Source organism: Enoplosus armatus, chromosome 20, assembly GCF_043641665.1.
Source record: "Enoplosus armatus isolate fEnoArm2 chromosome 20, fEnoArm2.hap1, whole genome shotgun sequence".
Taxonomy (NCBI): Eukaryota; Metazoa; Chordata; class Actinopteri; order Centrarchiformes; family Enoplosidae; genus Enoplosus; species Enoplosus armatus.
This window is the reverse complement of record NC_092199.1, coordinates 3,193,375-3,206,613: the sequence shown is the minus strand read 5'-3', so window position 1 is coordinate 3,206,613 and position 13,239 is coordinate 3,193,375. Positions and strand designations below refer to the sequence as shown.

General features: G+C 44.0%; 1 protein-coding gene across 1 annotated transcript in view; it reads right to left on the bottom strand.

Annotated features, from left to right (window-relative positions):
• Window positions 1–13,239, bottom strand: part of myo1d (myosin 1D) — a 75,031-nt gene that overhangs the window by 1,038 nt on the left and 60,754 nt on the right. The gene's annotated exons all lie outside the window — the stretch shown is intronic.

Here is a 13,239-nt window from a genome sequence, read left to right as displayed (position 1 = left end):
TAAGCTAAGCTAACCGGCTGCTGGCTGTAGCTTCATATTTACCTTACGGACGTGAGAGCGGTAACGAACTTGTCATCAGTCAGCAAGAAAGCAAATGTGGCACTATTCCTTTAATCGAGCGGGAAGGTGCTGTAGCTTAAATGATCAGTTCCTGGTTGGTTTACAAAGCACGTACCTGCAGAGTATAGCTGCTAGTGTTTTATAAGAATGTATGTAGGAGAGTGTGATGCTGTGTGTAATGAGTATGACTGAAGTCACAGGGTGCAGGAGTGTGTGTGCTCATACAGGAGAGGTTGTGTACATGTGTGCATGTTTCAGCTCTGAAAGAAAATGAAGATGAATAACAGAGAAGAAAATCAGGCAGGAGTGCTGTTGAAGTAATGATCCATATGGCGTTGCCGGACTGGAGCGCAGCAGCGGATTGGCTTTTAGTGCCTGTCACATCTAGTTAGACCCTTTCTGGGTGAACGGGTGCTTTGCCTCGTTTGCTCTTAAACAGGATCGATGGCGGGAGTGAGAAGAAAAAGGCGCAAACTGTGAAGGCTGCTGTTCAGAGAGAGAGAGAGAGTGTGTGAGGGGGAATGAGAAGACGACTGGGTGATAATTGTTCTCTGATTGAGGGCCAGTGAGAGGAAGACGTAACGTAAAGGGGATCAGAGGGGAGGGATGTCGACAGGAAGCTGAAAGCGTGACAAACACACATGCATCTCACGAGTACCCGTCGTGACACACTTTCTCACTGGCACAGTCACCGATCGCGGCTGTCGGTGACAGTCGTAAACAAATCCGTTAACTGCAATTACTGCTGGATTCACACACCGCCAAGCTCCGTCCCTCGAATCTAAACCCAGGAAATGAGTCGTGAACCTGACGACACCGACTTGTTGCGCAACAACAATAAGTCATAAACAACGAGCTGCCCACGCTGCACTCCTCTGCAGAGTGTGTGCCTCTCTGTATCTCGGCTTATGCGGAGTGGAGAAGCTCAGGGTAGCACTGATGCTGGTTTCCATGGCAACCCCCATGAACTGAACTCCCCCATCTGTCATGGCTGCCAGCCAGCCAATGGTACTGTGTGTATGTGTGTGTGTGTTGTGATACATCTCCTTCTCTGTTCGTCTCTCATCCTGTTACTTCTCCATCTCAGTGAAATGCCAGAGGGGATGCAGCGCTGCGCTCCTCGAGAAGGGCAAACGGGGTTAGACTCACATTCACAGAAATATACCCACACATGTAGACACACACACACACACACAGACAATATATATATTTATATATATATATATATATAATACACCTTTACAAAGCTCCCAGGTCTCTGACACCTCTCTGATCCATCAGTGCCAACGCTTGCCTCTGAATAAATACTCTGGCATTGCAATAAAAACCAACAGCACACTTCATCTCTGAATAGAAAAACATCATCAGTTGGGTCTTAAGGTCACTGGCTGGCCTTTCCCATCAGGAGCTGGCCCGAGCCAGTCAGAGCCCCGAGGGCAGACTTAGTCCTTCACTGGAAGGCCTCTCCGACTGGAAAATCAATTCTTTCCTTTTCCCTACCCCCCGTTCCCTTTGTGTGTCTTCGTCCTTCATGCCATGTGAGTCCAGGCTCACTTGCTCCCAAAAGTATTTGGAAGGATGGAGGAGAGGAGACGGAGGGAACGAGGAGGAAGAGAAAAGTTGAGAACAAGGTCGGTGAAAAGGGAAAAAAAACATATACAGGAAAGAATATGCAGGAAGTGCAAAGTAAAGAAGTAGGGGTGCTGAAAGGTATCAGAGTGCTGCGAAATGAGAACCAGACGAGAAGCGGGAGAGGACGATCCAGGCTATTTTCAGGTCGAGGAGCCAGGATTACCTCCAGTCTGTGAAGCCATCCAGTCCCACTTCTGAGTCTTCCCTCTAATAGTGTACCTGGCTCTCCCCCAAGCGCTCTGCTGCTGAAAAATATATGAGCGCTGCAGGTGGGGAGGAGGGGAGGGACTCTGCAAAGCTGACTTGCTATAAAGACTCAGGACTTTGAGGAGGTGATCAAAGTTGGATCTTTCCTCACTTCCAACTATGATGACAGAGCCATTTTAGAATGAAAATCACGGCACATCACGCCAGCTGCTTCAGGACCTAAAACACTGACGGTGAAGAATCTTGTTTCAAACGAACTTTTACAAAATCAGAAAACTCACCCAGCTGTCCCTAAAGCTTGAAGACAGCTAAAACAAAATCTGCAGTATAATCTGAATTATATTCCCATGTCGGTCAGAGAGCATCAGGTAACGTCATCGAGAGTGTATCCTATTTCGGAGCTCAGTGTGCAACTCCCTCCGTCGTATAATTAGAGATGTCATTTCTATTCTTGGCGTAATCCTATTTAATCAATTATCAAGGAGAGAAATATTTGCATCAGCGGAAAAAAGGAGGCCAGTATGCAGGAACACAACAAATACACTGACACACACGGACACTTGTATTCCAGCAGGTTGATACTAGATGGGAGCAGAAAGTGAACCCATACTGCTGATCCATCAGACACACACACACACACACACACACACACACACACACACACACACACACACACACACACACACACACACACACACACACACACACACACACACACACACACACACACACACACACACACACACAGCCCTGACCAAGTGATGCCACAAAAAACTCCTCACATCAATATTTCAGTTTGCGAGTCCACACTGAGATCAAGACAGAAAATGCGAGGAGTGAGGAGCAAGCATGCACACATGTGCTGCATACTGTATGTGTGTGTGTGTGTGAAGGTCAGGCACCATGGGGCGGGACTGAGGGAGCGTAGCAGCACTGCAGACGGAGCCATGCTGCCTTTACGATTGATGGATTTTCTCCAGACTCCTTGTGCACATTACAGCAACACCTCTACATTTCTCACAGTCTTTTAAAAACAACACATACGTGGATCATTAACAGCATGGAGACAGTTCATGTAAAAGATGTGTGTGATGCAAGCCAGCCAATAAGAGAGAGAGAGAGCATTATTACATTTATACATTTCAAATTACAAATAATAAACTGCTATTGTTTATTCTAGAGTTGTCAGTAGAGACAGACAGGAAACGGGAGAGTGGGGGGGTGACATGCAACAAACAATCGAACTGAGGATGTTACATGGTATGCACCTTAGGCCACGGGGTAGTTAAGTTTATATCCTTAACTAGACTAAGAGTCTACAGCTAGCAGCACTGTGAGGCTGCACTGAGCTAAATGCTAATAACGGCATGCTAACATGCTCACAGTGATAATGCTAACTCGCTGACTTTTAGCAGGTCTAATGTTTACCATGTTTACCATCTTAGCTTAGCGTGTCAGCATGCTAACATTTGCTAATCAGCGCTAAGCACAACATGCAGCTCAGGCTGACGGGAATGTCATGAGTTCGGGGGGGTATTTAGGCATAAATGACACCATATTTCATGGCAAATTATCTAACAGAGAAATTTCAATATTAACCACAAATCACAACCTCAAGAAGGGCCTGAAGGAAAAGTCAGGGGATCAACAAAGTCAGAAAGATTCAACGTCTGTGCAAATATTTGTGCCGATCAATCGAGCAGATGCTTCCAGCATGGAAAGATGACTACAGGTATAGTTATAGTTAAGGCTATGAATCATTTTATATGCGGGGGTTTGGTGTGGTTCAGGTCAGAGGAGCTGCCGTCATTGATCATCATCATCATCATCATCAGTGCTCTACTTTCCGACAAAAGGAAAAGTCTTTACATTGTTTAAAGTCCACGTTCTCGCTCTTTTTCTATATTTCCCTTCCTTCGTAGCCTCCCACTCCACTACATGGATTTGCATGTAACAGCAGACCTGACACAGCATCTCTCCTCCTCTCACTGTCACACTCCATCTCGGTCTCACATGGCCGCATCGCACGTCTCACGTGCTCCCGCATTCACGCTGGAGAGGAAATGGAAAGATGCACGCAGAGCATGCAGCAGACGCACACCTGCATCAGACTGAAGCTCAACCTGAACAGGCTTGAAATGGGAGGCAGACATGAGGCAGCTTCACCAGTCTGGATGGATGAAACCGTGATGGATTTATCTGCCCCAGTTTAAAGTGGACTGGGGCTTGGACTGGTTCAAAGTGTGAAAACTGCCTAAGAGGCTTTGTGAGTGCAGTTCTTTAATTAGCATCACTGCACCCAAGTTATATAGTTTTGCTAGTACTGCAACTGCAGATGTAGCGTATGAATAATAGAGAAAATGCAGAGGTAGAGGCAGAACTCAAGCAGTGTTGATGTCATGGTGGGTGTGTTTTTGAGATAACTGCGCTATGATACAGATACTTTAGCTCAGTATTAAAAGAAGGCTGGGGGGGGATATCTCCAGAGTGCAGACATTATATCAGTAAAAGTCAAAATCTATTTGACCTGTAGATAATTTCTGCATTAGGTAGTGTTGCCCTCGTCTCCTCTGAGGGTGCAGCTTATTCTTTGAACTTTTCACTCTCTCTTTTTACCTTTCTTATAAATAATTTACTAATAATTTTCACATTTCCAATTTCACTTCTAGGTTGGCATCTTATTCGGTGTTGTAGAGCTTGACAACACAGCTGCAAACTACTCAGAATAAAATGTTTAGGAGGCAAAGACCAGATCAAATGCAGCACGGAAAACCTTCTGCAGGTTTAGTGCATCAAATTATACCACAAGGCCTTTGCTCACAGTATTTACTAAGCTGTGAAAGTACAGCAAATATGAGTATGGATATCTCATTTTATGTAATTGTGTGGTCCCTTTGTCAGCTGTACTCACAATGGAAGAGATTACTAAGTAGGTCATTAAAAAAAAAAAAGGTGAAAAACGCACTGACAGCAAAAATGGCATTGATTCAAATGTGCATAGAAGGGAAAGAAATAAAGAAAGCCAGTCGATCTTTAGTGTACATGGAGAAGTGGAGTTCAGAGGTGGAGCTGCCAGAACAGGCTTACATCAAAGACTGCAGCTGCGGGCCTCTGCACGAGACGAACAAAGAGGAGAAAGGTCGGGAGGCGTGGAGAAGTCGGCGCTGGACGACACTGTAAACTCTCAAACATGTGAGATGACGTCCCGTAAGACTCCACAATATTATGAGAACTAATCTCAGAGACCCCCACGAGGCTCCATCTGAAGCTGGATCATACATGAACAGCAGACACAAGCTAAGAAGGCCTCTTCTTGTTAATATGCTAAGCTAGTACTTCTTCTCTGCTTCTTTATGCGCAGTAAGCGAGATCTGTGGGTGCTGCAGTGGGGGAGCTGAGGCGCTGACTATCAAGGGCCCCCGAGGGCCCCTGAGGTGTCTTGAATAAAACGCCTTGTGTGATCCTCAAGTCTGAAATTATAAATATTTTATATATTTTCTCTGGTTTTGGTTGAAATCTCTCAAAAACAAATATTCGGTAGCTTTAAAAAGAGTGACTTAGCAGCTGCTGTGTGTGATGAAAACCGTAACAAGCAGCAGTTTGTCTCTGTTCAGAATCTGCAGCATCTTTGTCTGCTGGGTGGAGAGAAGACAAAAAATGTGTGAGTGGTTACACGAGGACACTTTCGCTAGATTTAAAGGGGTGATTTCGTTTTGCCCATGAAGTTGAGGGACGGAGAGATGGATGCAGCAGAGGCCCTATATCCTGATATTTTGACTTTACGTCTCGAAATAATGCAGCTTGATGAACTAAACCTACTACTGTGCAACTACTACACTTTCATAGTTTTAAAGCTCTTCCTTCTGTAATGACTGTGTCATTCGGCCGCTACGATATCGCAGCGCTGTTCCTGGAGGCTTGGCCAAGACTAACCTCCCTGCGATGCCCCTCAGCAAAACAAAAGATGGAGTGGACGGCAACATGTGGGCTGACCACTGGCAGGGTGTCCACTGGAGATACGCTCCCCCTATTCCCACAGGACGGCGGGTGAATGATTGCTATCAATAACAGCTACTCATGCAAGCTGTTGTAGGGAGCCCAGAGTTCCCAGATGCCCCGCTTAAACAAAAGGACACACTTCTCACCTCTACACCTCTCTGTTTAAGAGATCAGTGGGAGACGAAACAGAACCGGAAATGTACAAAGCAAAAGGCGTCTGTCTCCGGGGGATACTGTGGTTGCTCCACAGATGGTGGAGGCCATCTCGCACTGCAGAGCCATAATAGCCACACAGCAGGAGGGTTAAACAAGCGTGTGTCGATGCGCAGGAGGTCACCTCTGTGCTGGATCTCCTCTTTCTCATTGTTCTGTTCTCTATACCGTAAAACCAGTGAGCTAAATCTTACTCACTGATCAGCTGCGTCTTTGGCCTTTCAGAAGGACTCTCCGCCATCTCAAGGCTGAATGGATGTTGGCTTAAAAACACATTAGGTACATCAATAAGCTGGCACACAGTGAGTCAAAGCGGAGAAGACAGACGGCCTCAATTAGCTGCTCATTACTGAGGGGAGTGCGCTCACTTCTCAAGTGGCTACGCCTCCAATTCTGTTTATTAAAGGCAATCAATACATCAATCAAAAGTTCATCTGTTTTCATCTCCTGACATGTCGCTGTTTTCTATTCAGAGGTGGGAAGGTTTGGACGTCCAGAAAGGATCAGCAGACGAGCATCTTCTGTGTGATGCCAGTCTCAAGTTTGCTTCTAGTTTAAAGTGAGTTTCACACAAATTAAACCTTAAAAATGTCGTTTTTCCGGGGTCGGTATCCTCGAACTATCTCAGAGCCAATAAATAAATAAAATGCAAAAGATAATTTGCCAACACTGTTGTTGAGCAGGCAATGGAAAGAGTTAATGTTTTTTATTATTCGTACACTCCTCACTGAATGTGCCTTGTAAAACGTCTTTGTGTCTGGAGTAAACAGTGTTTTGTACCTTGAGCTAGCAGCCGTCTGTAAGCTGTTTTACAGCTTCTTATTTCACCAAGAACACACAGTGAATTACTTCTACTTTATTCTGGAATTAGACAGCTCTGTGCGACTAGTAAACTTTCACACCTTCTTCTTGAGTCCTTTAGGACTGTCCCCCCTTGTGCTTTATCTGATGTAGACATTTTACTATTTGTTAAATCAAAGTGTCTCTTTGTGCAAGCAGCCTCATGTCAGTGGAGTTAATTTGCTCGGGGCTGGACATAAAAAGCAGAAATGAATGGATGACATGGAAGGACATGGGGAGAAAGCAGGGCGAGGGGGAACAAAGGAGGGATGGAGGTGTTATGAATGAGCGGTGTGAAGGAGATTGGGAGTAAAGGGAGGACAAGATGAAGGGATGTGGAGTAGCAAAGATGGAGGGGTGGGAGGCAGGAAATAGCAGCATGATGAAAAGACGTTAGGTGGGGGAGATTAATGGCAGGTGGGAAATGAAGAAAGGAAGTAGGGACAGAAGCACGACTGTGAGATGGAAGGAGGGAGGAGGCGAGGGAGGAGGTCGAGGAGGGAGGAGAGAGTGTACTGAGGCTAATCATAATTGGCCTGACAGTGGGAGATGGTATGGTGCTGTTGCTGGGTGGAACATGTGTGTTTGGGGGTGGGGGGGGGATGACGGGGGTAAATGTAGAGGTCACTGAAGAGATGGAGGCTATAAAACACAGAGGCTCCTACTGTATCACCGTAACTGTGTGGCCTTTAACTGATGCTTTTATCCAAAGTGACAGTAAGATGGTGAACTACAGTAAGTGCATACATTACGTCCGTGTGAGGAAAGCTCCTACGGGAAAACAGAGGCAGCTACTCTGCTAGAGAGTGGCCGAGTAGCAGATTAAATATAGCTCACACCATCAGATGTAGTAATGTATATTTCCCTTCCCATTATGACCATCATACATATTAATATATATATAGAAATACGCAGGTTATAGGAATAATAACCAACACCCTAAAGCACATGCAGCATTTAGGGTGTTAATCATGCCAAAGACAATCACTTCAGTGTCACATATCACAATTCTTGGGGTATTTTGCTTGAAAAGTGACAAACAATTACTTGGTTACCCCCCCCCCCCAGCAGGTGCTGTAAAGATACTAAACAATAACAACCTAAACTACTGCTGCAATAATTCAATATACTGCAAATATATTTATTTGTTATAAATACACAATAAATTACTGTACATGTTATTTTTAACTATTTATGCAAATAAAGTAAAATAATCAATGGAAGTACACCCAAAAATAAAACTAATTGTTACAGCAGCGATGAGGGCCTAATCTATGACTTGAGGCAAATTTGCGCTGAGCCGTGCATTCAATTTGCACTCGCAGTCTGTTTGTAATTAGCATCTGATTTACTAAGACAGAAACTAATTACGCATCAACGACCAGGACTGAGTTTAAATGCATTTTGCATTTGAGGGGGAGCCTAAAAGGCAAAGTTCAGGGTTGGGATTAGTCCGAGATCAACAAGCTCAGAAAATAAATAAAATGATCCTGAAATAGAAATGCTCATTAATTACAAATAATAATAATGGTAACAAATACGGCTGCAATTAAACTTCAGAGGCAGAGAATTTGCAAAACTGATCCTCGCAGAGAGTGTGAACTTTAGTAAATCCAGCGACCCTTTTATCTTCTTCCCATTAGAACGCATCTGAAATGAGGCTTAATAAATCTCTCCCCGAGTGCTGAATCTGTCAAACGGTCACAGCTAATTACAAGTGTGCAATTTTGTTCGCATGTATCATGAGATTTCATGCATTATTGCAACGTTGGAGGATGTGATGATCTCCAGTACAGTCAGCTGATAGATGACTGCTGAGGAAGAGGATACAACACTAAGCCTAACCCGCTAACACTCACACTTGGGCTGCAACTACTGATTATTACTAATATGTCAACTGATTAATCGATCAATCGGTCTATAAAATGTTAGAAAATAGTGGCAAATGCTCGTACTCCATCTCTCAGAGCCCCAAGTGACAAATATATCTTTGATTCGCAAAGATACGTCCTCACATTGGAGAAGCTAGAACGGGCAAAGGTTTGACATTTTTACTTGGTAACTTAAAAGATGTTGATTCATTTTGTGTAAATCAACGAATCGACTAATTAAAGTCGAGATGCAACGGTATTCTGAGAATATCTAACGTCCGTATCGCCAAGTGAAACAGGATCGGTGGGCGGGGCCGTTGAAAAGTGGGCGTGTCCCAGCCGACGTGCCGTGCTGTTGCTAGCTAGCGAACAAATGAATGTTAGCTATGTATGCTAAAAGTTGAAGATTTCATTTCATTTCATTTTATCTCGACTTTAAATGATTGTTTCAGCATCACTTTATATTTGACCCACTCATCTGTTACTTCAGCTCGGTGTCTGTGCTTCTGCTACATAATAAAAACACAACATGGTGCTATTAGTAGCGTTAAGACCTCTGTAACACGCCCGGTTAGTGTGTTTGTCCTTGTGTGTGTGAGGGAAAGAGATGGAGAGAGAAAGGTTGTTAGGCAGCGAGTCGAGGCTGCAGTGGAAAAGTAGGTCAGGCCGAGTCGCACATTCACACACATTCTCCTCATTCATACACAACCTCTGACACATTCTGTGCCTTTTCACACCTTTAAATATTATCTCTAATGTGTATTTACACAGTCAGCACGCATAAACACAGTCACACAAACACACACACCATCTCTGGCCTGGCCACTCGCCATCCATCACTCCACCCAGCCAGCCTCCTCCCCCCCCAGGCTGCAGCACAGTGCCAATGAGACGAGCAGGACTCCCCACTGGCCCATATAACAATGACTCCGAGTGTGTGTACGAGTCTCTTTTATGCGTGTGAGAGAATTTGTGCAACTTGCGTGCAATTTGACTTTGCAAATTGGAAGTTATATAACGACTATGCAGATAAGATTATCCCTGAAGACCCTTTGGTGACTGAACAGAACGCTGCACAAGTTTTGCATGAAGAAAACAACTTTTGTCTCATCTAGTGCCAACACAACACCTGGTTTCTGATACCTTTACTGCGATGAATATAAACAACATTCTTCATGAGTTCTGAAATGAGAAGTTAGCCTTAATAAAAGAGTCTAAAACTGTCAACACTTTGATTTAAAAAGAAGAAGATTACAGACAGTTTCTGATACTTCGATGCTACTCATTAGGATTGATATCCTGCCCTGATTGTTGGCAGAGTAAAAATAAAATAAAAGCCTGTGCTGATTTTCTGTGACACACATTTCTTCTCTCCATCCTCTTTCATACTCCTCTCACATATTTTCTCTTCTGTACTGTTTGGTTTTGTTAGCACGTGTCTCTGGACCTCTGTCCGAGATGTGGCGTTATTATCTCCAGCCACCAGGGTTATTAATGGATCAGACAAACATGGATCCAATGGTTGCCATGGGAACTGCATCCGCAGCACCCCAGAAAGGAGAGAGAGAGAGAGAGAGAGAGAGAGAGAGGAGGATGAGGAGAAGGGGAATGTGAAGTGAAAAACAAGAGGGGGGAGGGGGAGGAGCAGCAGTGGGGCGGGTGATTAATGGAGAAAGAGGAAATAGAGAAGGAGGGATGGAGGGGAAGAGGAGAAGAGAGAAGCCCACTTCTATCAGTCTGAAACATTTGATTCAGCAGAAAGGGTGACCTTGGTGAGGAAGACAAAGGCAGCTTGGCTTTCTCTCTCTCTGTTTTTCTTATCTCTTCTCCCTCCCTCATCCTCCTTTTATCGTACTATTCTAAATGATGTTAGTGCCACCTCCAGATATAACTGAAAATGCACTTTGACACATTTATTCAACAACATTTTGGGTTCTTAAATATTCATTACCCTCTGCAGCTGAAACACTCAGCGACAGATATCATTCTTCCGAAAAGAAAGACAGCATGAGTGGGAGGCCTTCTTTTAATTAAAGGATCATACCAGTGATTGTTTTTTAAGCACATGTGCCGATCTGATTTGCCGGTATCATTATAAAATGTTTCCGCTATCATTACACTCACGTTGCCTTAAATAAAAATGATTCCCATTACGTCAACAGATTTCAATACCATCACTTGATAGTACGATAAAGCGATAAGTTACTAACCTGTGAGTATATTACATTCGTTTATTCTAGTTTTGATGATGAGAGAAACAGAATAATTAAACAATACCAAACGTTTAGTCAAAGTACCGTCAAATTCAAAAAATGGTTCATTATTAAATATTAGGGATATCCTGATGCGAGTCCTTTAACATTGGCTATCTGCCGATATCGAGTCTGAGACTACTTAATCCAAATACTGAAAAATATTAAGTTTCGCAGCTTAAATTATAGATACGATACAACCGAAAGTTTAATTTGGAGGTTTCAGACTCTTGAAATCGACGTTACATGATCAGCTAGATAGAAGACGTCTCACTCTGTTGGATTTGTTAGAACTAGATAGGAGATAGGAGTTAGCGTTAATTAGCGACAGCTGATATGACCTTGCTCCTTGTTAATGATAATTACTGTCGCAGCTTCGCAAATCCGCGCATTTTGCATTTTACCAACCTCAGAACTCAGAGTTACTCAGTGCGCGCCCAAATCATTTTTCACGTTCACATTTCCACTTGCATACGTCTAAAATGACCTCACAATAAGAATGTGACGCTGACATTGAAATGAATGGAAACCAGTTTAGTGGTAGGAGAAAAAATATTTGCAGTTAAGGAACTATAAATATCTTGAATCCTTTAGAAATCGTAATTTTCGGAGACGCCAACATGTCTGCAGTGACTCTGATGTGTGCTTGATGGCTTACTACTGCAGATCCCTGACAGGTTACCTGAACCACACGTAAATCTGATTCTACTTCAGCAGATCAATGCAAGTGTGCGTCTTTTTCAACATCTTCTACAACAACAACATCTTGATTCATTCGTCTGCAGTCTCTTCCCTCCACCTCGCTCTCAGCTCACTGTTCCTAACACACTCTCACTAACACTTCCTGTGTTTCCTCCTCTGTTCTAATTCCAAGCAGTCCGACTTAGCCCCCCCCCAACAAATCCCTTCTGCGCTGACAGAAGCAGACAGGGGGAGGCTGAACGTTCAGGTCTTCTGGGAAGGGGGCAGAAGCAAGGGCAGAAACAGAATATGACCACATCACTCTGACAGATCAATGAAGAGCTGTGCACTGCATGCTGCTGCTGACTCATACCATAGGGAGGGTGGGTGAGGGGGGGGGGGGGGGCGAGTGGGAGAGAGACAGAGAAGGACAAAGGGTGGTGGTGGAGGTTAGAGGAGAGGAAGAGTAAGTAACAGAAAGTATGAATGGATGGTGCTTGAGGACAGATATGAGGGAGGTAAATCTATAAACATCTGCCACAGAGACAAATCTGGAGAGTTTACAGAGGGGGGGGGGGAGGGGGGGGCGAGAGGGATGTCCTCATGCTCACTGTAGGCCGTAAGCACCAGAATAAATCAACAAGGCTGCAACAAACGATTAAATATCGCTTCATTTAATTATCACTTAACTCAGCGGTCCCCAACCTGGGTGTTGGGGCCCTCCGCAGGGTCACGGGATGAACATAAGGGGGTCGCAAAATTATTACTGGCCGAAGACACCACTTTGGTTTAAACTGAAATATCTCAACAGCTATCAGATTGATTTCCATTAAACATCCATGTCCCCCTCAGGATGAATTAATAACTTAATAACTTTTTATCCGGCGTCATCTTCAGGTCAAAATTTCGATTTGTCCAATACTTTGGTTTATTAGACCAGCGAAGCTAATGACATTCCCCCTCAGCCTCAGCTGTTCTTTGTGTGTAGTGCCACTTAGCAAATGTTAGCATGCTAACATTGCTACAGTTTGTTTATAGCTGCTTGTGGTCGGACATTTAACGTTTGAGACTTAGATAGAATATCACGTTTATGTTTCTCAAAGTATTGAAAAGTATAGTTGTAGTCTCTGTACTGAGTGTCAGGTATTGTATTGCCACTAATAATGAAACATTTAAAATGATACCCAACCCTCATCAAAACGGTTGTCGATAAATGTCCATCGACTGATCAATTAATCATTTCAGCACTAAAACCATCAATCTAGTCGATGCACCAAAACACACACAGAGGACAGCGGCCTCAGGTTAATAAACTCCTGTCAATGACTCCCATCACACACACACACACACACACACGATCAATCTGCCGCACAGGGTTTTTCATTAGTCACTGTGGACACTGACAGCGGCGGTTGCAGTCGGTGGAGCAAAAAGCCGAGCTGTTGCTACAGAAACAATCCACGGTGCTTTTATAAGAAACCATT